The sequence below is a fragment of the Triticum dicoccoides genome, chromosome 4B, assembly GCF_002162155.2.
Source record: "Triticum dicoccoides isolate Atlit2015 ecotype Zavitan chromosome 4B, WEW_v2.0, whole genome shotgun sequence".
Taxonomy (NCBI): Eukaryota; Viridiplantae; Streptophyta; class Magnoliopsida; order Poales; family Poaceae; genus Triticum; species Triticum dicoccoides.
Genome location: NC_041387.1, coordinates 13212263 through 13238964, shown reverse-complemented (window position 1 = coordinate 13238964; position 26702 = coordinate 13212263).

Here is a 26702-nt window from a genome sequence, read left to right as displayed (position 1 = left end):
ACATCGCCCCATCCATAAGTCGCTATCAAGCGCTATTGGGATGAGAAGCTTTCGCCCGCTTTAATGCAATACTGCATTATGCATCCATTACACTCAAAATGCCCGGTCCACGAGGCATCATCTCATTAAAGGGAAATATCAAGTGTTCCCCGAGCACGTAGGATGGTACGGCTGCCTTGACAACCGCACACTTACCCAGCTTTACTACTCAGAGCACCTACAAAGGTCGTGAAAGACCCCGGACATGGCTCAACGAATCCGGCATAAACAAGCAAAGGCTTCATAGCCGCATAACCCTGTACAAGGGGCTCCGCGCGACAATAAAGCTCATTCCTACCCATGTTTCTGTATTATGCTTTGTTTATTTTAACATAGATTTCTCGCACGATTGATTTTCCACTAAGTTCCTCTCTTTTGGAGACGAACGCTGTGCTACACCCGTCCAGGATACGGCACAACGGAGACACAGGCGCAGACGTGCAGCAGGGACCCGTTTCAAGGATTCTTTTCAGATTAAGACCCTGCGTAAACCTTTTTTACTGTCTCTTGTTGATAACATCCCCCGGTTTTTGCTATAACTGAGGAGGAGGCTGGCGTCTTGGCATGTGGCCATGCCAGAATTTTGCGCGTACCTGGACACCAGGGGCTTTTTTACCAAGGGCTTTTGTTCGGCCCGTCTTCATAAAGACCGAATACCTTAGGGAGTGTTCGGCGTTGCGAGTTTGGCCTTATATGCATCTGCTCCGAATCATGTCTTTTGTCAAATGTTGGGTTTGCCTGGCTCTTGTGTTTTGCTGCCTTACGTTCCGCTCTATCGGCTAAGGTGGCACTAGGTAAACTACTGCGATTGTGCCCCCGTTCGGCCAGGCGAGCACCTCAGTAGAGAAAGCCGAAAACTGACTGTCATGATCTAGCGAGAGACTGGTCAACCACTCGATGACTTTCCAGAGTCTTTAGGACTCCTCCGCATTAACGAAGGGCCGTTTCCCGGTCAGGCACACACGCACCCCGAATTTGGGCGAGCACGGTGCCCCTAGGGGCTATTCAGTAGCCCCACTGTCAAACTCCTATGGCTAAGTGAAAGTGATAAAGCATTATAGTCCGTTGCCTAGTTCGCTGCGCTATCACCTCCTTTATAGGACCAAGACGTTGGATCAAGTGTGAAAAGGCGCCTTTTGCGAACACCCCCGCATTGTATGCGTGGGCGCTGAAGCCAACGACTGCATCTTTCAGGTTATATACACATATACATTAACGGCCGCACAGGAGGCATTATGATTCTTGAAAGCACAAGTATAAAAAAGCTTTTACATCCTATCAAAATAGTGTTTTACGATAGCACATGTTATTCGAACACAACATCCTTCGAGCATTGCGTCTCTATTAAACGAGCGCCCTGAAGAACTTCCTCAAAGTAGTCCTTGGCAGGTACTCGGCTTTCCTCCGAATCTCGGGATGCAACAACACTGGCCTTCATATTCGCCCAATATGTCTTGACACGGGCAAGAGCCATCTGTGCACCCTCTATGCACGCTGACCTCTTCATTGTATTAACATGCGACACCAAACCAAGGAACTGCTGCACCAAGCTAAAATAACTCTTCGGCTCTGGCTTTTCCGGCCACAGACGACTCGTGACGTACCTCATAGCGAGTCCGGACAACCTGTTCAGCTCCGCCCAAGCGGCCAAACGGTCGGATACCGAAAGTGGGCGCTCTGCATTATGGAACTGCGACCAAAATAGTTCTTCCAATTTATGGTCATCCAGACCCCGGAAGTGTTCGGTCGCGTCCGTGGCACTCGCCGCCAAATCCAGATAAGTGTTCGCCGCACTCCATTTCCGGTCCAACGGAGCATACTTAGGATCCCCGAACTTCATTCTCAGCATATAGGGCTTTCCAGCCGCGATATCTCCGGCCTGACGTAGCTCCTCCTTCATAGCTCTCATTGCAAAGCGAGTGTCCTTGGCCTCGACAGTGACCTTTTCTAGGTCCTTCTGTGTGACCCTATCTTCTTCACAAAGCTTCCAATGGTCGGCAGCATCCTTCAATTTTATAGCCATCTCGGCCATTTCTTTCTTGCTTTGGCAGTGAGCAGCCTGTTCGGCTTTTAGCTCTTCAGCCGCTTTAGCGGCAGCCGCATCACTCTTCCTCGCTTGCTCCTTGGCTCGGGCAAGTTCCGTCCGAAGGTTCTCCACGGCAGCGGCACCATCTGCATTAAGCACACATGTTATAAGGCACGAGCATCAAGCTCCTCTTATCAGATGTCTTTGGAGACATTACATACCTTGTGCCTCGTCTAGCCGCTTATTTACAAGCGCGATGTCGGCATCTGCTATGTCAAGTTGCCGCTTTAGCTCGGCAGATTCATCAGTCCGGCTAGCCACCGAACGCCTCGCCACCTACATAGGAAAGGCCACATATTATACCTGGGATTATGATCCTCTGTGCGTCGTCATTTTTGACAACACACAGAGTCTCAGGGGCTACTATTTATACAGGGCGCATTTTATATATGCGGCTCTATCAAAAGGTACATCTTTTCGCGTACCTCAAAACCTGTCAGTAAACTCCTGGCGGCCTCGTACAATCCGCTTTCCGCGGATGAAATCCTTCTAATCACCGTGTCCATCAATACACGATGTTCTTCTGAGATGGACGCTCGCTCGAGCAGATCCTGCAGCCCCTCCAACCGTGCACCTAAAGGTGCCGGACTAGTTCGACGACCTTTTTCAAAGTCTGGATTTGGAGAAATCCTCCGAGACGACACCTCGGGGTCGCCAGCCTCACAGGATGGTACAGCTGGGGGTGGAGTTTCGCTCTCCATCATCTCTGGACGGAGATCCCCGAAAGATGAACTCTGCTGAGAAGGGTTGAGATCCGAACTGCAAGGTAAAATTTTGGTTATCTTCCTCAGAAAGAAAACAGGGACATCACTCATTTTAAAACCCCCCTCTTTACTTACGGCTCGTTGGAGAGCTCATCCCCTCGGGGGCACAATGCGACTGGAGCACCCTCCGGCGCCGGACCCTCTGACAAAGATTTCTTCCCCCGCTTTGAGGCCATCGCCTCCGGGTCTTCAGAGGCGGCCCTCTTCTTTCCTTGGATAGAGGAATTCTCGATTCCTCCTTGCCTGACCGCTTCCTTCGCGGAGGCGGTAGCTTCTTTGTTCCCCTCCTCGCCTTCTTCCAAAGGTGCAATCTCCAGCATCCTGGTCAACATGGGATCCGTCGTGGTCTCCGGGAGGGGGGCCAGACACCTGATAAGCTTTGCTTTCGCTATCCACTCCTGTTTGAAGGACAACTCTTTTAAGGGAAGTGTTATGATAAATGTACGGATAGCGTGTCCGGGTACAGGGCTACTTACTTGAGTGTCCGGGCGATTGCAGCTCAAACCTGCGTCCTCGGACAAGTCCGGACACATTGCTTGTGATCCGAAGAATAATTTGTACATCTCCACGGGCGTCGTGCCCATAAAGTGTTGGAGGGCTCGCGGGCCTTCTGGATTAAATTCCCACAGGCGGAAGGGGCGACGTTGGCAGGGCAGTATGCGGCGAATCAGCATAACCTGGGCCACTACCGCCAGATTGATATCTCTTTCTAGGAGACCTTGAATGCGGCCTTGCAGCAAGGGCACGTCCTTGGATGGCCCCCAGTTAAGCCCTTTATTGACCCATGATGGGGGACCCGAGCGAAAAGCAGGTGGCGCCACCCATGTGGTGCCCCTGGGGGCTGTGATGTAAAACCAGTCCCGTTGCCATAAGCCGAATTCCTCTTGAGAAGAGCCCTCGGGCCATGAAGCGTCGGCAATCTTGCTTATAATAGCCCCTCCGCACTCAGCGTGCTGCCCCTCGATCATCTTCGGTTCTAACTTGAAGGTATTAAGCCACAGTCCGAAGTGAGGAGTAATATGGAGGAAGGCCTTACACACGACAATGAACGATGAGATTTGGAGGATGGACTCGGAGCTAAGTCGTGAAATTCCAGCCCATAAAAAAACATGAGCCCCCTCACGAAGGGATCAATCAGGAAGCCTAGCCCCCGAAGGAAGTGAGATGTGAACACCACGCTCTCACCGGGCTGGGGAGTGGGAATAGCCTGCCCTTGAGCAGGCAGCCTATGTGAGATTTCATTGGTTAGATACCTGGCATCTCTCAGCTTTCGCACGTCTTCTTCCGTAACGGAGGAAGGCATCCACCGGCCTTGGAGGTCGGAGCCGGACATAATCGAAGGTCCAAAGCACCTGAATCTGGAGCTTTGGGTGTTGGAACTCGAGGCGAGGGGCGGATTTGATTGGATTGAAAGAAAGGAGTCGAGCCTTGGTCTCTTTATAAAGAGGTTGAATACCAAGAGCCCTCCCCGTGACCGTTTGGGACTCACTTTCAATTAAGAAGTCATACCAATGGCACGGTTGGGTTACCCATGCTCGTATTGATGAGAATCCCGGGATAAGGGGACACGATCTCTACTTTGACAAGACGTGCCAAGGAAACCGCCTCGCTAAACGCGCTGAGGTGGGACAGTAAAACGAATAAAGGCTTGGCTGTGGCATGATGTCACGCTACGGAATACGTCAGCAGACTAGATTTGTGTGAATATTATTCTCTCTACGGGGGTATGTGGAAACTATTTTGCAGAGCCGGACACTATCCTTGTGTTGAAACATCTTCCATGAAGTATTCGGAGGAGGAACCCGCCTTGCAATGCCGAAGACAATTTGCGCGCCGGACTCATCGTCATTGAAGCCTGGTTCAGGGGCTACTAAGGGAGTCCTGGATTAGGGGGTGTTCGGATGGCCAGACTATGACCTTTGGCCGGACTCCCGGACTATGAAGATACAAGATTGAAGACTTCGTCCCATGTCTGGATGGGACTTTCCTTGGCGTGGAAGGCAAGCTTGGCGATACGATATGTAGATCTCCTCCCATTGTAACCGACTCTGTGTAACCCTAGCCCTCTCCGGTGTCTATATAAACCGGAGATTTTTAGTCCGTAGGACGAACAACAATCATACCATAGGCTAGCTTCTAGGGTTTAGCCGCTCTGATCTCGTGGTAGATCAACTCTTGTACTAACCATATCATCAATATTAATCAAGCAGGAGTAGGGTTTTACCTCCATCGAGAGGGCCCGAACCTGGGTAAAAACATCGTGTCCCTTGTCTCCTGTTACCATCCGCCTAGAAGCACAGTTCGGGACCCCCTACCCGAGATCCGCCGGTTTTGACACCGACACCCATCAATAGATATCAATGTGAGTGAGTAGGGATTGCCATGCAATGGATGCACTAGAGCTATAAGTGTATGAAAGCTCAAACTGAAACTAAGTGGGTGTGCATCCAACTTGCTTGCTCATGAAGACCTCGGGCATTTGAGGAAGCCCATCATCAGAATATACAAGCCAAGTTCTACAATGAAAATTCCCACTAGTATATGAAAGTGAAAGCATAGGAGGCTCTCTCTACGAAGAACATGGTGCTACTCTGAAGCACAAGTGTGGTAAAAGGATAATAACATTGCCCCTTCTCTATTTTTCTCTCATTTTTTTATTTTTTTATTTTGGTGGGCTTCTTTGGCCTTTTTTTTATTTGGGCTTATTTGGCCTCTTTTATTTTTTCATAAAGTCCGGAGTCTCATCCCGACTTATGGGGGAATCATAGTCTCCATCATCCTTTCCTCACTGGGGCAATGCTCTAATAATGATGATCATCACACTTTTATTTACTTACAACTCAATATCTAGAACAAAGATATGACTCTATATGAATGCCTCCGGCGGTGTACCGGGATGTGCAATGATCTAGTGTAGCAATGACATCAAAAAATGGACAAGCCATGAAAACATCATGCTTGCTATCTTACTATCATGCAAAGCAATATGACAATGAATCCTCAAGTCATGTATATGATGATGATGGAAGTTGCATGGCAATATATCTCGGAATGGCTATTGAAATGCCATGATAGGTAGGTATGGTGGCTGTTTTGAGGAAGATATAATGAGGTTTATGTGTGACAGAGCGTATCATATCACGGGGTTTGGATGCACTGGCGAAGTTTGCACCGACTCTCGAGGTGAGAAAGGGCAATGCACGATACCGAAGAGGCTAGCAATGATGGAAGGGTGAGAGTGCGTATAATCCATGGACTCAACATTAGTCATAAAGAACTCACACACTTATTGAAAAAATCTACAAGCCATTGAAAACAAAGTACTATGCGCATGCTCCTAGGGGGATAGATTGGTAGGAAAAACCATAGCTCGTCCCCGACCGCCACTCATAATGAAGACAATCAATAAATAAAATTGTGCTCCAACTTCATCACAAAGCGGTTCACCATACATGCATGCTACGGGAAACACAAACCTCAACACAAGTGTCTCTACAATCCACAACCACCCACTAGCATGACTCTAATATCACCATCTTTATATCACAAAACTATTGCAAGGAATCAAACATATCATATTCAGCGATCTACAAGTTTATGTAGGATTTTATGACTAACCATGTGAATGACCAATTCCTGTCATCTCTCTAAATAGATATAAGTGAAGCAAGAGAGTTTAATTCTTTCTACAAAAGATATGCCCACGCTCTAACAAATATAAGTGAAGCAAAAGAGCATTCTACAAATGGCGGTTTTCTATGTGAAGAGAAAGAGGCAATCCAGACTTCAAATGATATAAGTGAAGCACATGAAGCATTCTATAAAGCCATACTCAAAAGATTTAAGTGAAGTGCAATGAGAATTCTATAAATCAACCAAGGACTATCTCATACCAGCATGGTGCATAAAATAAGAATGAAAACCTAATTGCAAAACACGGTCCAAGACTTGCACATGATGCATGAACGAAACGAATCCGAAAACATACCGATACTTGTTGAAGAAAGAGGGATGCCTCCCCAGCATCCCCAAGCTTAGACACTTGAGTCTCCTTGAATATTTACTTGGGGTGCCTCGGGCATCCTGAATCTTGAGCTCTTGCCTCTCTTCCTTCTTCTCACATCGAAACATCCTCGATTAGACACTACATCCACACAAAACTTCAACAGAAAACTCGGTAAGATCCGTTAGTATAATAAAGCAAATCACCACTCTAAGTACTGTTGCAAACCAATTAATATTTTTCTTTTGCATTGTGTCTACTGTAATATAACTTTTCCATGGCTTAATCCACTGATATAAATTGATAGATTCATCAAAACAAGCAAACTATGCATCAAAAACAGAATCTGTCAAAAACAGAACAGTCTGTAACAATCTGAACATCCACCATACTTCTGGTACCCCAAAAATTCTACCAAAATTAGGGAAAATAAAAAGGTTGTATAGAAAGACAGTTCAAAACGAATAAGAACCAATTGACGTTCTCGATAAAAATGTAAAATCGCGCACTACAGCCAAAGTTTCTATCCTGCACCGTACGAACCAACAAGCATGGTAAACATCCTAAAGGCAAACCTTGGCACATTATTTTTATAATACAATGGAATTGTACAAGGGGATACTTATTTTTGTTGAAAAGTTTCTGTAATCAAGATTGACAAAAGTTTCCGTGAGCATGAACAAACCACCCACTAGCATGGCTCTAATATCACGATTCGTCAATTGTGGAAATCACTCCGGGACCTCAAAATAGTGAGTAATAGTCCAGGAAACGGGCCAAAATCGGCCAAAACTGCGATTGTTGATGACCGACATGTTAGTGCACCTTGGGGTTCAACAACTTTGGAAATCGCTTCGGGACCCCAAAACTGAGTAATAGTCCAAGAAACATGCCAGGATCGACCAAAACTACGATTGTTGATGACCGACACGTAAGCGCACCTTGGGGTTCAACAACCTTGGAAATAGCTTTGGGACCCCAAAACGGTGAGTAATAGTCCATTCAACGGGTCAGAATCGATAAAAACTGCGAGTCTTGATGGCCGACACGTAAACACACATCAGGGTTCGTTAATCATGGAAATCACTCCAGGACACCAAAACAGTGAGTAATACTCCATATACGGGCCAGAATCGACCCAAACTGCGAGCCTTGACGACCAACACGTAAGCACGCCTTGGGGTTCAACAACCATGGAAATCGCGTTGGGACCATAAGACGGTGAGTAATAGTACACAAAATGGGTCAGAATCGACAAAAACTGCGAGTGTTGATGACCGACAGTTAAACGCACCCCGGGGTTCGTTAATCATGGAAATCACTCCGGGACCACAAAACAGTGAGTAGTATTCCATAAAATGGGCCAGAATTGGCCAAAACTATGAGTGTTGATGACCGACACGTCAAGCACCTCGGGGTTCATTAATTGTGGAAATCAATCGGGACCCCAAAACAGTGAGTAATAGTCCATGAAACAGGCCAAAACCGTCAAAACTGTGAGTGTTGATGACCGACATGTAAGCGCACCTTGGGGTTCGAAAACTATGGAAATCACTTCGGGACCCCAAAACGGTGAGTAATAGTCCATGAAACAGGCCAGAATTGGCCAAAACTGTGAGTGTTAACGACGGACACGTAAACGCACCCCGGGGATAGTCAATCGTGGAAATCACTCCGGTACCACAAAACGGTGAGTAATAGTGCAGAAAACGGACTAGAATCGGCCAAAATTGTGAGTGTTGATGACCGACACGAAAATGCACCTCGGGGTTCTTCAATCGTGGAAATCACTTCGGGGCACCAAAACTAAGTAATAGTCCAAGAAACGGGACAGAATCGGCCCAAACTTCGATTGTTGATGACTGACACGTAAGAACCTTGGGGTTTGACAACCATGGAAATCGCTTTGGGACCCCAAACTGTGATTAATAGTCCACGAAATGGGTGAGAATCGACAAAAACCACGAGTGTTGATGACTGATCCGTAAATGCACATCGGGGTTCGTCAATCATGGAAATCACTCCGGGACCCCAAAACAGTGAGTAATACTCCAAGAAATGGGCCAGAATCGGCCAAAACTGCGATTGTTGATGGCCGACATGTTAGCGCACCTTGGGGTTCAACAACTTTGGAAATCGCTTCGAGACCCCTATACTGAGTAATAGTCCAAGAAACGGGCCAGAGTCGGCCAAAACTGCGATTGTTGATGACCGACACGTAAGCGCACCTTGGGGTTCAACAACTTTGGAAATCGCTTTGGGACCCCAAAATGGTGAGTAATAGTCCATTCAACGGGTCAGAATCGACAAAAAACGCGAGTCTTGATGACCGACACGTAAACGCACATCGGGGTTTGTCAATCATGGAAATCACTCCGGGACCACAATACAGTGAGTAATAGTCCATATATGGGCCAAAATCGGCCCAAGCTGTGAGTGTTGATGACCAACACGTAAGCACATCTTGGGGTTCGACAACCATGAAAATCGCTTTGGGACCACAAAACGGTGAGTAATAATACATGAAACGGGTCAGAATTGACAAAAACCGCGAGTGTTGATGACCAACACTTATAGGCACCCCGGGGTTCGTTAATCATCGAAATCACTCCAGGACCACAAAACAGTGAGTAATATTCCATGAAATGGGCCAGAATCGGCCAAAACTATGAGTGTTGATGACAGACACGTTAAGCACCTCGGGGTTCATTAATCGTCGAAATCACTCGGGACCCCAAAACAGTGAGTAATAGTCCATGAAACGGGCTAGAACCGGCCAAAACTATGAGTGTTGATGACTGCCACGTAAGCGCACCTTAGGGTTCAACAACTATGGAAATTGCTTTGGGACCCTGAAACGGTGAGTAATAGTCCATGAAACAGGTCAGAATTGGCCAAAACTGTGAGTGTTGACGACAGACACGTAAATGCACCCCGGGGATCGGCAATCATGGAAATCGCTTTGAGACCACAAAACGATGAGTGATAGTCCACGAAACGGGCCATAATCGGCCAAAATCGTGAGTATTGATGACCTACACGTAAACGCACCTCGGGGTTCGTTAATCATTGAAATCACTCCAAGACCAGAAAATAATGCGTAATATTCCACGAAATGGGCTAGAATCGGCCAAAACCTTGAGTGTTGATGACAGACACGTAAACGCACCCCGGGGTTCGTTAATCGTGGAGATCACTTTGGGACCACAAAACAGTGAGTAATATTCAATGAAAAGGGCCAGAATCGGCCAAAACTATGAGTGTTGATGACTGTTGGGGATATAACTATTAGGTATGACCCGCCCAGGAGGGGCCGGGTTATACCTATGACGATCCTTGAAGCCCAAGACAATGCTTGAAGATGGCGGTTCAGTTCAGGGCCCAAAGTCCAAAGGCAACTTAAGGCCCATAGAGATAAACCGCCATATGTATATAACTTGTATTGTAAGGCAAGAATAGAGAGAGACCAAGCCGGACATTGTTTATGAGCCAACCAGGACTCTGTGAGCCGCTAGGCATCGACCTCTGTATATAAAGGGACGTTCCGGCGGTGGTTCAGGACAAGTAAGATCAGATCAAGAACTAGGTCAAGCGGATTCGCTCCCTGGTAATCGAGACATAAGCAATCCCACTCAAAACTGGATCCTAGACTTTTACCTTCACCGCAAGGGCCTGAACCAGTATAAACCCGTGTCCTTTGTCCCGATTAACCCCTTTAAGCTTCCTAGTTGTGATGGCTCAACGACTAAGTCCTTTCACTAGGACATCTAACATGACAATTCCACGACAGTCGGGGCCCGCCGTGGGGCTCGCACGGTGGATTTGAGTTCTTGAAGGGTAGCTTCGAAGGGCTCAAGGGATACGCTATGGGCCGGAAGAGCAGGAGTCGTCGTGGTAAGCTCTAGATCGACGACGCAGGCTGGGGCCCCGACGCCGGCTCAATTGAGTACGGGTACCGGGTCCCTTTCGGTGGAATCCTCATCTTCACCAGAAAGGTCGGCGAGCCGGGCCCTGAGCCGGACATCTGCGTCGACATCGTCGAGATGGCTCAGCGTGCGAGACCCGCCCGGGCTCAGCCTGCCGTGAAGCATGCCTTCGTGGGATGCATCCATGGAGGGGATTTTTCTAAAGGATCTGTGTCTGGCGGTGAGACGGCCATCTGCTCTGATGGTGAGTCGTCCACGGGTGAGACCGATTTGTTATACCAACTGCAAGATGGCGGGGTCGGGGGCTGTTCCGATGGCAGCAGTATTCCGGACCCCTTTGAGCTGCCGATCAGAGTTGGGATCTTCATGGCTGGCATGCAACCCGGTCAAAACTCTACGACTGCGGTAGCGATAACCTTCGGGTCAGCGGCAGCCAGGGAAGAAGGCCTTGAACGCCCACCGGCTCAGGTGCTGATGGATCTCATGGATAAGATGACAGCTCTATTAACCACCGTGGTCAACCCGGCGGATCAAGCTCAACATGATGCGGAAGTAGTGCAACTAAAGCAGGATATAGTGCAAGCTAAGGAAGACCTGGCGGTGGAAGACGCTAGGATGACCGCAGAGCGGGCGGCTCTGGACGTTCAAGCTCAGCGGATTCAGTCACAGGCTTTCCAGCTTACGATGGATCAGAACGCGTCAAATGAGGTCATGAGGAGAAGGTAGCAGAAGACTCAATCCCGTCTGCCTCCGGTTTATGATCCTAGAAACCTCTTTGGCACACCCGGTACAGGGCCCAGTGACCCACCGGAGGTAAACCGGTTCGCAACACCCGGAACTGGGATGCCGGTTCAGCCATGAGTGATGGAGCCTCCACGTCTGAATACTGCCCCGTCTCCCTATGTGCTGACACCATCGGGTCATTATTCTAACCCTTTGGAGAACATGATCGTGGCGGCAGCATGATTGGCGGCTCTCCCGATGGATGGTGACTCACCGGCGGCGGTTGAAACATGAAGTGTCAGAGAACTTCTTCAGATGGCTTTGGCACAGCAGGATGCATATTATTATAGTCAAGACATGATTCACTCGACCCCTCGCCCAAGCCGGAGCCTGAGCTATAACAGGCACATGGATTCAGCGAACGTTTCAAGCAACGCCCGACAACATGATCAGCCGCGCGGGCATGACCCAACACGGGATGGAGTTCTTAACGTGCGTAATCAGGATAGAGTGCGTCATCAAATTGAGCAGGCGTTTTAGAAGGCGGCTCAGCTAGCGGCTCAACTGGCGGGTGAGATGGCCGCTCAGCCGGCGGCTCACCAGCCCCTTCCGGTTTATCCGACGACTTCAATTGAGGCAGGCTTGACCACTAGGACTGGGGGCATACCCTGTTTGGTGTCGGCTCTGCGTAACCAGCGTTTGCCCAAGGATTTCAAGGGGCCTCGAAAGGTGCCTAATTACACGACCGACTTACAGCCTGGGGTATGGATTGAAAGCTATGAGATGGCCATAGAGCTACTGGAAGTCAGTGACGCTGCAATGGCCAAGTACTTCACCATGATGTTGGATGGAACGGCCCGCACTTGGTTGAAGGAGCTGCCGCCTAATTCCATTAGTTCATGGGCAGAGTTAAAGGAGAGGTTTGTTCAGAACTTTAAAGACACATGCAAGCAACCCATGTCGATTGTGGACTTGACTAATTGCAGGCAAGAGGAGGGTGAGTCCACGACCTATTGGGTGCGTCGTGTCAAAGCCATAATACGTTCATCATTAAGATGGATGCCGGCTTTGCAGTCTTAATGTTGGAGAAAAATTGCCGTTTTGAGCCTCTGAAACAGAAGTGTTCGCACACGAACACGTCACATGTACCCTCAACGCCGGGGGTGATGCACCGCAGCTCACGTCGAAGGAGTCTCACTGGAAGCGCGATTCGCAAGTCGACCGGCGAGAGCTTTTGAGGACCCGAAACCCTACACTCCCGGGAGGGACCCCGTCGGGGAGTGTAGCGGCTATGGGCTTCCCTAGGTCGGTCAAGCCGCCCCTAGAGCCTCGCGGTTCGCAGCTCTCCAACACGAAGAACAACGAAGGACGAGGGAGCAAGAACGAGGGAGGGACAAGACGTAGATGAAAAAGCTGTAGATGTGTTTGCGATTGTGTGTTGTTGTTTAATCGGCCGTCACCCCTTAGGTATATAAGAGGCGGTTGGACTTCCCGCGCAAGAAAAAAGGCTTGGATTCACGTTCAAAACCCTAGTTTGGGTCCAACTCGGAATCAAACTTTCCAAAACGGTTCGGTTTACAACCTGGCTGCACCTTGAGGGTCATGTTTGCAGCAGTAAACGACCTTGGATGAAAACGAGTCCAACAGCAATCTTGACCGTTTCGACGAGACGAAAAACTTTTTGTGTTGAACATTTTTTGATCAGAGGTCATTTTGAAGGTCAAATCGCTCGCGCAAAACGGACTGTGACGCAAAACACCCGTTCCCTCGCGCTACCCATCAGACATAGGTCTGGTGGGGCGCGCCACATCATGCCTCATGACAGGGCTGCACTCCGATAGCTCTAACTTTTTCAATGGAACTCGGATTGGGACGACGTTTATATCAAAATCGATCCTTTCGACGAGACGAAGACAATCCGTGTAGATCATCTTTCCATACGAGGCTGTCTTGAGGGCGTAATGAGCTGAATAGTGTTTTAAATACAAAATCTGAGTATTTCGAACACAACTTCGGCCTTCAAGATGAGATCGGATGGCGATGACCCAAACTTCAAAGATGTTTATATCGACAATACGGATTTTTTTATATAGATCACTTCTCCATTTGAGGACATATTAATTAAGTTCTTGACCGTGCCAAAATCTAGTGTCAACACATGCCCCCTGTTTTTCAGCAAAGCTAGCGTGCCGAAAAATAATTTGTACCATGTTTGTTCTAAGGATGATGTCAACACTCCATCGGCCATATACAGTTTCTTAGGGCGATAATTATATATTGGACATGTTTATGCTAAGGGTGATAGTTATTTATCGGCCATGTCTTTCTTAGGACGATAGTGATTTATCGGCCATTGCCTATCTAGGCTTCTTGCCACACACTTGGGTGATATTTCTTTAAATATTTGCCATTGAGAGCTCGAGGTAATAATGTGCCTTGTACGGATTCCACCAAATATGAGTTTCCGGGAACCACTCTTGTAATCTTAAAAGGACCTTCCCAACTTGGAGACCACTTCCCGAATTTTCTATCTTTTGAACCAATTGGTAGAATCACCTTCCACACAAGATCGCCAACTTGAAAATTCTTCAACTTGACCTTCTTATTGTAAGCTCTTGCCACCCTCAACTTATCTCTCTCTATGGCATTCAAAGCAGACAAACGTTTATCGGCGACTTCATCAATATTGTCCATCATCAAGTTATAAAAGTCCACCGCCGATAAATCATTTTGTTTGGCTATTCTCAAAGCATTCAAATTCACTTCCACTAGTAAAACGGCCTCTTGACCATATATGAGCTCATATGGAGTTACCTTTGTAGCACCATGCCTTGAGATTCTATGTGCCCACAAAGCTTCGGACAGTAGCTCATGCCATCTCCTTGGATTATCCTCAATCTTCTTCTTGATGATCTTGATTAATATTTTATTACTAGACTCAGCTTGTCCATTGGCTTGGGCATAATATGAAGAGGAATTGAGCAACTTTATTTTATATGATTTGGCAAATTCTCTGACTTGATGTGACATAAAGGATGAACCTTGGTCCGTAGTTAATGTTTGCGGTATGCCGAATCTATGAATAATATGCTCAATTATGAATTGAATTACCTCTGTATGCGTCATGTTTTTTAGTGGTATTGCTTCAGACCATTTAGTGAAATAATCAATTGCCACCAACACGGACCGATGCCCCTTTGAAGAAGAAGGATGAATCTCTCCAATAAAGTCCAATCCCCAACCTCTAAAAGGCCACGACTTGATAATAGGATGTAACATTGCAGCGGGAGCTAACTGAATATCACCAAACTTTTGACAAGCTTCACATCCTTTATAGTACCGGAAGCAATCATTAACCATCATCGGCCAATAAAACCCAGCACGTCGTAATAACCATTTCATCTTGGGAGCCGACTGACGAGTGCCACAAATACCTTCATGGACCTCTCCCATAGCAACTCTCGCTTGGTCCTCGTCCAAGCACTTTAAAAGAACATCATCAACCGTTCGGCGACAGAGACCATCATCTCTCATTGTGTATTTGAAAGCCATACGCCGAATAGTCCTGTCCACCCTTTTACTAGGATCACACAAATAATCAATAATGGGTTTCCTCCAGTCTTCATTTTCTCCTACATTAAATATTTCATTAGTGGCCGAAACGGTGGGCTTCGGTTCGGCCTCCCCTATGTTGGCAAGACTAGACATTGGCCTTTGAGAAATATGAAACATGCCACAATCAACGTGATAGCCGGATGCTTGTTGTGCCAACTCATTTGCTCTCCAATTGTCATGTCTAGATATATGAGCAATGCTAAAATAATCCAAATTAGAAATTATATCTAGACATTTATCAAGATAAACATTAAGTGATTCATCAAAACATTAAAAGACTTTGGATATTTGTTGCACTAGTAATAACGAATCACCAAAAGCCTCAATATGTGTAGCACCTATGGCAAGCAATGATACGTCTCCAACGTATCTATAATTTTTGATTGTTCCATGCTATTATACTACCCCTGTTGGATGTTTATTGGCTTTATTTTACACATTTATATCATTTTTGGGACTAACCTACTAACCGGAGGCCCAACCCGTATTGCTGTTTTTTTTGCCTATTTCAGTATTTCGAAGAAAAGGAATATCAAACGGAGTCCAAACAGAATGAAACCTTCGGAAGCATGATTTTTGGAACGAACGTGATCCAGAGGACTTGGAGTGCAAGTCAAGAAGCAGCCGAAGCGTCCACGAGATAGGAGGCCCCCCCTATAGGGTGCGCCCCCTTTCTCGTGGGCCCCTCGGGCGTCCACCGACGTACTTCTTCCTCCTATATAAACCTACGTACCCCGAAAACATCCAGGGAGCACCCGAAACACAATTTCCACCACCGTAACCTTCCGTATCCGCGAGATCCCATCTTGGAGCCTTCGCCGACACTCTGCCGGAGGGGGAATCGACCATGGAGGGCTTCTACATGAACACCATAGCCCTTTCGATGAGTTGTGAGTAGTTTACCACAGACCTACGGGTCCATAGTTATTAGCTAGATGGCTTCTTCTCTCTTTTTGGATCTCAATACAATGTTCTCCCCCTCTCTTGTGGAGATCTATTTGATATAATCTCTTTTTGCGGTGTGTTTGTCAAGATCCGATGAATTGTGGGTTTATGATCAAGTTTATCTATGAATAATATTTGAATCTTCTCTGAATTCTTTTATGTATGATTGAGTTATCTTTGCAAGTCTCTTCGAATTATCGGTTTGGTTTGGCCTACTAGATCGATCTTTCTTGCCACGGGAGAAGTGCTTAGCTTTGGGTTCAATCTTGCGGTGTTCTTACCCAGTGACAGAAAGGGTTGCAAGACACGTATTGTATTGTTGCCATCGAGGATAAAAAGATGGGGTTTATATCATATTGCTTGAGTTTATCCCTCTACATCATGTCATCTTGCTTAATGCGTTACTCTGTTCCTTGTGAACTTAATACTCTAGATGCAAGCAGGAGTCGGTCGATGTGTGGATTAATAGTAGTAGATGCAGGCAGGAGTCGGTCTACTTGTTGCGGTCGTGATGCCTATATACATGATCATGCCTAGATAATCTCATAATTATTCGTTTTTCTATCAATTGCTTGACAGTAATTTGTTCACCCACCATAATACTTATGCTATCTCGAGAGAAGCCTCTAGTGAAACCTATGGCCCCCAGGTCTATCTCTTATCATATTTGCTTCCAATCTACTTTGATTTGCATCTTTCTTTTCTGCATCTATATTATAAAATACCAAAAATATATTTATCTTATCATACTATCTCTATTAGATCTCACTTTCGGAAGTGGCCGTGAAGGGATTGACAACCCCTTTATTGCATTGGTTGCAAGTTCTTTGTTTGTTTGTGTAGGTTCGTGGGACTTGTTGAGGAGCCTCTTACTGGATTGATACCTTGGTTCTCAAAAACTGAGGGAAATACTTACGCTACTCTGCTGCATCACCCTTTCCTCTTCAAGGAAAACCAATGCAAGCTCAAGACGTAGCAAGAAGGATTTCTGGCGCCGTTGCCGGGGACGTCTTCGCTCAAGTCAAGACATACCAAGTACCCATCACACACTCATCTCCCTCGCATTTACATTATTTGCCATTTTCCTCTCGTTTTCCTCTCCCCACTTCACCCTTGCCGTTTTATTTGCCCTCTCTTTCCCAATCTTCTTCTCCTCTCTTTTCGCTTGCCTTTTTCTGTTTGCTTGTGTGTCGAATTACTTGTTGCCATGGCGCAAGATAATACCAAATTGTGTGATTTCTCGAATACCAATAATAATGATTCCCTTAGTACTCCAATTGCTCCTGTTAATGATGTTGAGTCTTGTGAAATCAATACCGCTTTGCTGAATCTTGTTATGAAAGATCAATTTGCCGGCCTTCCTAGTGAAGATGTCGCTACTCATCTAAACAATTTTGTTAATTTGTGTGATATGCAAAAGAAGAAAGATACGGATAACGATATTGTTAAATTGAAGTTATTTTCGTTTTTGCTTAGAGATTGTGCTAAAGTTTGGTTTGCGTCTTTGCCTAAAAATAGTATTGATTCTTGTAACAAGTGCAAAGATGCTTCTATCTCTAAGTATTTTCCTCCCGCTAAGATTATCACTCTTAGGAACGATATTATGAATTTTAAACAACTTGATCATGAGCATGTTGCCCAATCTTGGGAAAGAATGAAATTGATGATTCACAATTGCCCTACTCATGGTTTGAATTTATGGATGATCATACAAAACTTTTATGCCGGTTTGAACTTTACTTCTAGAAATCTCTTAGATTCGGCTGCAGGAGGCACATTTATGGAAATCACATTAGGGGATGCTACAAAACTTCTTGATAATATTATGTCTAATTATTCTCAATGGCACACCAAAAGATCTTCTAGTAAAAAAGTGCATGCTATAGAAGAAATCAATGTTTTGAGTGGAAAGATGGATGAACTTATGAAGTTGTTTGCTACTAAAAATACTCCTCTTGATCCCAATGATATGACTTTGTCTACTTTGATTGAGAATATTAATGAATCTATGGATGTGAATTTTGTTGGTAGGAATAGTTTTGGAAACAATGCCTATAGAGGAAACTTTAATGCTAGATCGTTCCCTAGTAATTCCTCTAATAATTATGGAAATTCCTACAATAATTCTTATGGTAATTTTAATAAGATGCCCTCTGATTTTGAGAATAGTGTGAAAGAATTTATGATTTCTGAAAAGAATTTTAATGCTTTGCTTGAAGAAAAATTGCTCAAAGTTAATGATTTGGCTAGGAACGTTGATAGACTTTCGCTTGATGTTGATTCTCTTAAAATTAGATCTTCTTCTCCTAAGCATGATATCAATGAGTCTCTCAAAGCAATGATAATTTCCATTGAAGGGTGTAAGGAAAGAACCGCTAGATTGCGTGCTAAAAAAGATAGCTTTATAAAAGCGTGTTCTTCTAGTTTACATGAAAATAATGATGAAGATCTTAAAGTTATTTATGCGTCTCCTATTAGATCTATGTTTTGCAATATGAATCTTGATAATTATGGGATTGATGATGAGTCAACTTTACCTAGAAGGCGTCCCAAGAATTTGGAGTTTTTAGATCTTGATGCTAAATTTGGTAAAAGTGGGATTGGAGAGGTCATGACTTTAAATAGTATTGAACCCAATATCTCGGATTTCAAGGAATTTGATTACGATAATTGTTCTTTAGAAAGTTGTATTTCCTTGTTGCAATCCGTTGTTAATTCTCCTCATGCTTATAGTCAAAATAAAGCTTTTACCAAACATATCATTGATGCCTTGTTGCAATCTTATGATGAAAAACTTAATTTGGAAGTTTCTATACCTACAAAACTTAATGATGAGTGGGAAACTACTATAAAGATTAAAATTAAAGATCATGAGTGTTTTGCTTTGTGTGATTTGTGTGCTAGTGTTTCCACGATTCCGAAAACTTTATGTGATATTCTAGGTTTCCATGATCTTGATGATTGCTCTTTAAATTTGCATCTCGCGGATTCCACCATTAAAAAGCCAATAGGAAGGATCAATGATGTCCTTATTGTTGCAAATAGATTCTTGGTGCCCATTGATTTTATCGTTCTTGATATAGATTGCAATCTTTCTTGCCCTATTATTTTTGGTAGACCTTTCCTTAGAATGATTGGTGCGATTATTGATATGAAGGAAGGGAATATTAGATTCCAATTACCATTAAAGAAAGGCATGGAGAACTTTCCAAGAAAGAAAGTCAAATTACCTTATAAATCTATCATGTGGGCTACTTATGAATCAAGTGCCAAAGATGGCACTACTTAGATCTATCTTTGCTTTTATGCCTAGCTAGGGGCGTTAAACGATAGCGCTAGTTGGGAGGCAACCCAATTTTCTTTGTGTTTTTTGTTTTTGTTCCTGTTTAGTGTTAATTTTTGTTTCTACTTTCTGTTTAGATGTGTTTTTATCTTTTAATTAGTGTTTGTGCCAAGTAGAACCTATAGGATAAACTATGATGATAGTTGATTTGATTCTGCTGAAAAACAGAAACTTTGCGCTCACGAGAAAAAAATCAATAAATCACAGAAACGTGATTTTGCATTGATTCTTTTTGCTGCTGATCAATAAACAAATTTTCCAGTACGTCCTATTTTTGTAGGAGTTTTAAAGTTCCAGAAGTTTGCGTTAGTTACAGATTGCTACAGACTGTTCTGTTTTTGACAGATTCTGTTTTTCGTGTGTTGTTTGCTTACTTTGATGCATCTATGGCTAGTAAAATAGTTTATAAACCATAGAGAAGTTGGAATACAGTAGGTTTAACACAAAAATAAATAAAGAATGAGTTCATTACAGTACCTTATGTGGTGGTTTTGTTTTCTTTCACTAACGGAGCTTATAAGATTTCCTGTTGAGTTTTGTGTTGTGAAGTTTTCAAGTTTTTGGTAAAGCTTTTATGGACTATGGAATAAGGAGTGGCAAGAGCCTAAGCTTGGGGATGCCCAAGGCACCCCAAGATATTCAAGTATAGCCAAAATCCTAAGCTTGGGGATGCCCGGGGAAGGCATCACCTCTTTCGTCTTCGTTCATTGGTAACTTTACTTGGAGCTATATTTTTATTTGCTACATGATATGTGTTTTGCTTGGAGCGTCGTGTATTATATTAGTCTTTGCTTGTTAGTTTACCACAATCATCCTTGCTGTAACACACCTTTTGGGAGAAGCCTATTTGCTTAGGATTTGATAGAATACTCTATGTGCTTCACTTATATCTTTTGAGCTATATAGTTTTTGCTCTAGTACTTCACTTATATCTTTTAGAGCACGGTGGTGGATTAATTTTGAAGAAATTGTTGATCTCTCATGCTTCACTTATATCTTTTTGAGAATATTTTAGAACATCATGGTATTTTCTATGGTTGTAAATTGGTCCTAGAATGGTAGGCATCCAAGTTGGGTACAATAAAAACTATCATAGGAAGTGAATTGGATGCTATGATCAATTTGATACTTGATAATTGTTTCAAGATATGGAGGTAGTGATATTACAGTCATGCTAGTTGGGTGATTATGAATTTAAAGAATACTTGTGTTGAAGTTAGCAAGTCCTGTAGCATGCACGTATGGTTAAAGTTGTGTAACAAATTTGAAACATGAAGTGTACCTTACTTGTGCATCCTTATGAGTGGCGGTCGGGGACGAGCGATGGTCTTTTCCTACCAATCTATCCCCCTAGGAGCATGCGTGTAGTGCTTGATTTTTGATGACTTCTAAATTTTTGCAATAAGTATATGAGTTCTTTTGACTAATGTTGAGTCCATGGATTATACGCACTTTTACCTTTCCACCATTGCTAGCCTCTTCGGTACCGTGCATTGCCCTTTCTCACCTTGAGAGTTGGTGCAAACTTCGCCGGTGCATCCAAACCCCGTGATACGATATGCTTTATCACACATAAACCTCCTTATATCTTCCTCAAAACAGCCACCATACCTACCTATTATGGCATTTCCATAGCCATTCCGAGATATATTGCCATGCAACTTTCCACCGTTCCGTTCATCATCATCATGACATACATTACTTTTGTCATATTGCCATTGCATGTCATGTAGTTGACATCGTATTTGTGGCAAAGCCACCATGCATAATTTTCATACATGTCACTCTTGATTCATTGCACCATTCCGGTACACCGCCGGAGGCATTCATATAGAGTCATATCTTGTTCTAGTTTCGAGTTGTAATTCATGTGTTGTAATCAATAAAAGTGTGATGATCATCATTATTAGAGCATTGCCCAAAAAAAAGAAAGAAGAAAGGCCAAAAAAAGGAAAGGCCCCAAAAAAATAAAAAGGAAAAAAAGAAAGAAAAAAGAAAATAAATAAAAGAGAAATGCTACTATCTCTTTTTCCACACTTGTGCTTCAAAGTAGCACCTTGTTCTTCTTGTAGTGAGTCTCATATTTTGTGCTTCAAAGTGGCACCATGTTTTTCATATAGTGAGTCTCATAAGTTGTCTTTTTCATACTAGCGGGAATTTTTCATTATAGAACTTGGCTTGTATTTTCCTACGATGGGCTTCCTCAAATGCCCTAGGTCTTCATGAGCAAGCAAGTTGGATGCACACCCACTAGTTTTCTTTTGTTGAGCATTCATTTATAGCTTTAGTGCATCCATTGCATGGCAATCCCTACTCCTCATGTTGACATCAATTGATGGGCATCTCCATAGCCCGTTGATTATCCTCGTCAATGTGAGACTTTCTCCTTTTTTGTCTTCTCCACACAATCCCCATCATCATATTTCTATTCCACCCATAGTGCTATATCCATGGCTCACGCTCATGTATTGCGTGAAGGTTGAAAAAGTTTGAGATTATTTAAGTATGAAACAATTGCTTGGCTTGTCATCGGGGGTATAGAAGTTGGGAACATCTTTGTGTGACAAAAATGAAGCATACCCTAACTATATGAGTTTGTAGGGATGAACTTTCTTTTGCCATGTTATTTTGAGAAGACATGATTGCTTTAGTATGCTTGAAGTGTTGCTATTTCTTTTATCAATACGAACTTTTATTTTGAATCATTTGGATCTGAACATTCATGCCACAATAAAGAAAATTACATTGAGAATTATGCTAGGTAGCATTCCACATAAAAAATTCTGTTTTTATCATTTACCTACTCGAGGACTTGCAGGAATTAAGCTTGGGGATGCTTGATATGTCTCCAATGTATCTATAATTTTTGATTGTTCCATGCTATTATATTACCCCTTTTGGATGTTTATGGGCTTTATTTTACACATTTATATCATCTTTGGGACCAACCTACTAACCGTAGGCCCAACCCGTATTGCTGTTTTTTTTTTGCCTATTTCAGTATTCCGAAGAAAAGGAATATCAAACGGAGTCCAAACGGAATGAAACCTTCGGGAGTGTGATTTTTGGAACAAACTTGATCCAGAGGACTTGGAGTGCAAGTCAAGAAGCAGCCGAAGCCTCCACGAGATAGGAGGGAGCCCCCCTATAGGGCATGCTCCCCTGTCTCGTGGGCCCCTCGGGCGTCCACCGACGTACTTCTTCCTCCTATATAAACCTACGTACCCTGAAAACATCCAGGGAGCACCTAAAACACAATTTCCACCGTCGTAGCCTTCTGTATCCGTGAGATCCCATCTTGGAGCCTTCATCGGCACTCTACCGGAGGGGGAATCGACCATGGAGGGCTTCTACATCAACACCATAGACCTTCCGATGAGTTGTGAGTAGTTTACCACAGACCTACGGGTCCATAGTTATTAGCTAGATGGCTTCTTCTCTCTTTTTGGATCTCAATACAATGTTTTCCCCCTCTCTAGTGGAGATCTATTTGATGTAATCTCTTTTTGCGGTGTGTTTGTCAAGATCCGATGAATTGTGGGTTTATGATCAAGTTTATCTATGAATAATATTTGAATCTTCTCTGAATTCTTTTATGTATGATTGAGTTATCTTTGCAAGTCTCTTCGAATTATCGATTTGGTTTGGCCTACTAGATTGATCTTGCCATGGGAGAAGTGCTTAACTTTGGGTTCAATCTTGCGGTGTTCTTAATCAGTGACAGAAAGGGTTGCAAGACACGTATTGTATTGTTGCCATCGAGGATAAAAAGATGGGGTTTATATTATATTGCTTGAGTTTATCCCTCTACATCATGTCATCTTGCTTAATGCGTTACTCTGTTCTTTGTGAACTTAATACTCTAGATGCTGGCAGGAGTCGGTCGATGTGTGGATTAATAGTAGTAGATGCAGGCAGGAGTCGGTCTACTTGTTGCGGACGTGATGCCTATATACATGATCATTCCTACATAATCTCATAATTATTCACTTTTCTATCAATTGCTTGACAGTAATTTGTTCACCCACCCTAATACTTATGCTATCTCGAGAGAAGCCTCTAGTGAAACCTATGGCCCCGGGGTCTATCTCTTATCATATTTGCTTCCAATCTACTTTTATTTGCACCTTTATTTTCTGCATCTATATTATAAAATACCAAAAATATATTTATCTTATCATACTATGTCTATTAGATCTCACTTTCGCAAGTGGCCGTGAAGGGATTGACAACCCCTTTATTGCATTGGTTGCGAGTTCTTTGTTTGTTTGTGTAGGTTCGTGGGACTTGTTGAGGAGCCTCCTACTGGATTGATACCTTGGTTCTCAAAAACTGAGGGAAATACTTATGCTACTCTGCTGCATCACCCTTTCCTCTTCAAGGAAAACCAACGCAAGCTCAAGATGTAGCAAGCAACATCTCTAAGCCGAATAACAATGCTTCATATTCGGCTTGATTATTTGTGCAAAAGTATTCTAAGCGGCAGGAGGCTTCAAAAACAGCACCATGAGGAGATATATAAATAATACCAACACCTTGGCCATTGCTACACACTGAACCATCAAAATATAATCTCCATGGTACTAATGAGACAAGGTTTATATCAATATCATGCTTGTCATCAATCCGATGCTCAATAATAAAATTAGCAACAATTTGGCCTTTCATGGATTTCAGAGATTCATAAGCCAAATCATATTCAATTAAAGCATAAGCCCACTTGCCAATTCTACCACTAAGAATTGGCCTATGCAACATGTATTTGATGACATCGGTTTGACAAGCTATAATGCAAGTACTAGGCACTAGATAATGTCTCAATTTTGTGCAAGCATAATATAAGCATAAACATAGTTTCTCAATAAATGTATACCTTGTCTCGGCATCCAATAACCGTTGGCTCAAATAAGTAATAGCATGCTCCTTTCCTTCGGTCTCTTGAGTCAAAACAGCACCAATAACACCTTCCTCCACTGCAACGTAAAGTCTAAATGGCTCCCTGTGCCTGGGCGCTTTCATATCCGGAGGAGTGCACAAATATTTCTTAATCATATCAAATGCCTCTTGTTGTTTTGCCCCCCAAGTATAATCAACATCATTCTTTAACCGAAGGATCGGAGTAAATGCATCAACCTTCCATGATAGATTGGCTATGAAGCTCCTCAAATAATTGACCTTGCCCAGGAATTTTTGCATATCTCTCTCGCAAGTTGGAGTCTCTACTTTCTGTATAGCTTCTATCTTTTTGGGATCAATTTCCACGCCATCTTCATGAATAATGAAACCCAAAAACTTCCCAGCTAATACACCACTTCAAAGGATTCATTTTCAGCCCATATTTCTTCATTCTTTCAAAATCCAAACGCAAATCGGCTAAGTGAGATTCAAAAGCATCCAATTGGATAATAATATCATCAATATAAACCTCAAGTATAACACCAAGTAAATCATGAAAAAATAAATTCATAGCCCTTTGATACGTGGCACCGGCATTTTTTAATCCAAAGGTCATCACTGTCCACTCAATTAAACCAAGAAAACCGGGACATCGAAAAGTCGTTTTGGACATGTCCTCTTCGGCCATAAAAATCTGGTTATACCCCACATTACCATCAAGAAAGCTAATGACCGTATGTCCAGAAGCATCATTAATAAGCATATCAGCTATTGGGATGGGATACTCATCTTTAGGTGTAGCTCTATTCAAATCTCTGAAATCAATGCACACCCTCAACTTGCCGGAGCCTTTCTTCTCTACTGGTACAATGTTAGAAATCCACTCGACATACCTGCAAGGTCTAATAAAATTAGCTTTAAGAAAATGACCGATCTCTTCCTTGATCCGGTCATACGTTTTTGGATTAAACTTTCTGGCTGATTGCTTGTATGGTCTAAAACCGGCCTTTATAGGTAACCGATGCTCCACTAGCTCTCGGCTTAAACCCGGCATCTCATGACATTCCCATGCAAAGCAACAAACATATTCTTTCAATATCTCGATCAACTTAGCCTTATGACCAGCTCTTAAATTTTCTTTTACAAATGCCGGCCTAGGAATTGAACCATCTCCTATATCTATCTCTTCTAATGGATCGGCCGATGTAAAACCTTGTCCTAACTTATCCATATAATCTAACTCTTCTATGGACTCATACATATCGTTCTCATTGAACCGATATTCTACAAGACGCTTTTGTAACCACTCTGAGTTAGGATCCATTTAAATACATCATACCTTGGAGCCGATTATCGCCAACCGGCTTTAAAGAAACGGGCACGAAACCACTTTTTGTGGCGCTAAGAAAATCATATTCTGATAAGTCACGCCCCGTCAAGCAAGTAGCATTGGGATGTTGCCAATCCACCGATGCATCGGCCAAAGCAACACAAGCTAAATTATCCGCATGAATGACTTCTACTTCATCATCAACCCATTGAATCAAAAACTGGTGCATAGTAGATGGCACGCATTGGTTCGCATGAACCCAATCGCGGCCTAATATCACATTGTAGTTACCTTGCACCTCGACGACAAAGAATGCGGTAGCCAAAGTTTTGCTTCCCACCGTAAGCTACACATACATCACACCTTTGGCTTCAGTTTTCTCTTTGCCTTCAAATCCATTAAGCACCATGTTGGTCTTTATTAACTCTTCATCACGCAGCCCCAATTTTTTGAAGACCGAATATGGCATAAGATTCACCACAGCACCACCATCGACTAGCATTCTAGCAACCGGCGATCCATTAATATGACCTTTAAGGAGCATTGGCTTCAAGTGCGTCACCGACTCTTTTGGCTTCTCGAACATAGCATTTTAGGACCAAAACCTAGCTGAGCTACTTCCCCTTCTTCATCTATAGCACGAAATTCAGCGGGTAAGTAATACACCATATTAATATCCATACCTTCATGAACCGGTGTAGACTCATAATCAAGCATTTCATCTCCTTCCGCAAGCATGTCCGCTGACTCCGAAATATCTTCAAGGGGAGAGGAAGTAGTAGGCAAAGTGGACGATGTAATAGTAGTCGCACCGTCCTCCGTTGGTGGTGTAGGTGTTGCTATGATCAATGCAGAAGCTGCAATGTTTTCCTTTTGCTTTGGTCTCCACACTTGTTTTGGGGGTACCATGGGACGACATTCATTGAATAATTTATCCCTTAGCTTTTCTGCTTCTTGTTCCTCCTTCTCATGACTCCTCATGCGCTGCAATATCCTTTTTTGCGCCTTGGTCAGACCCGAAGGACACCACTT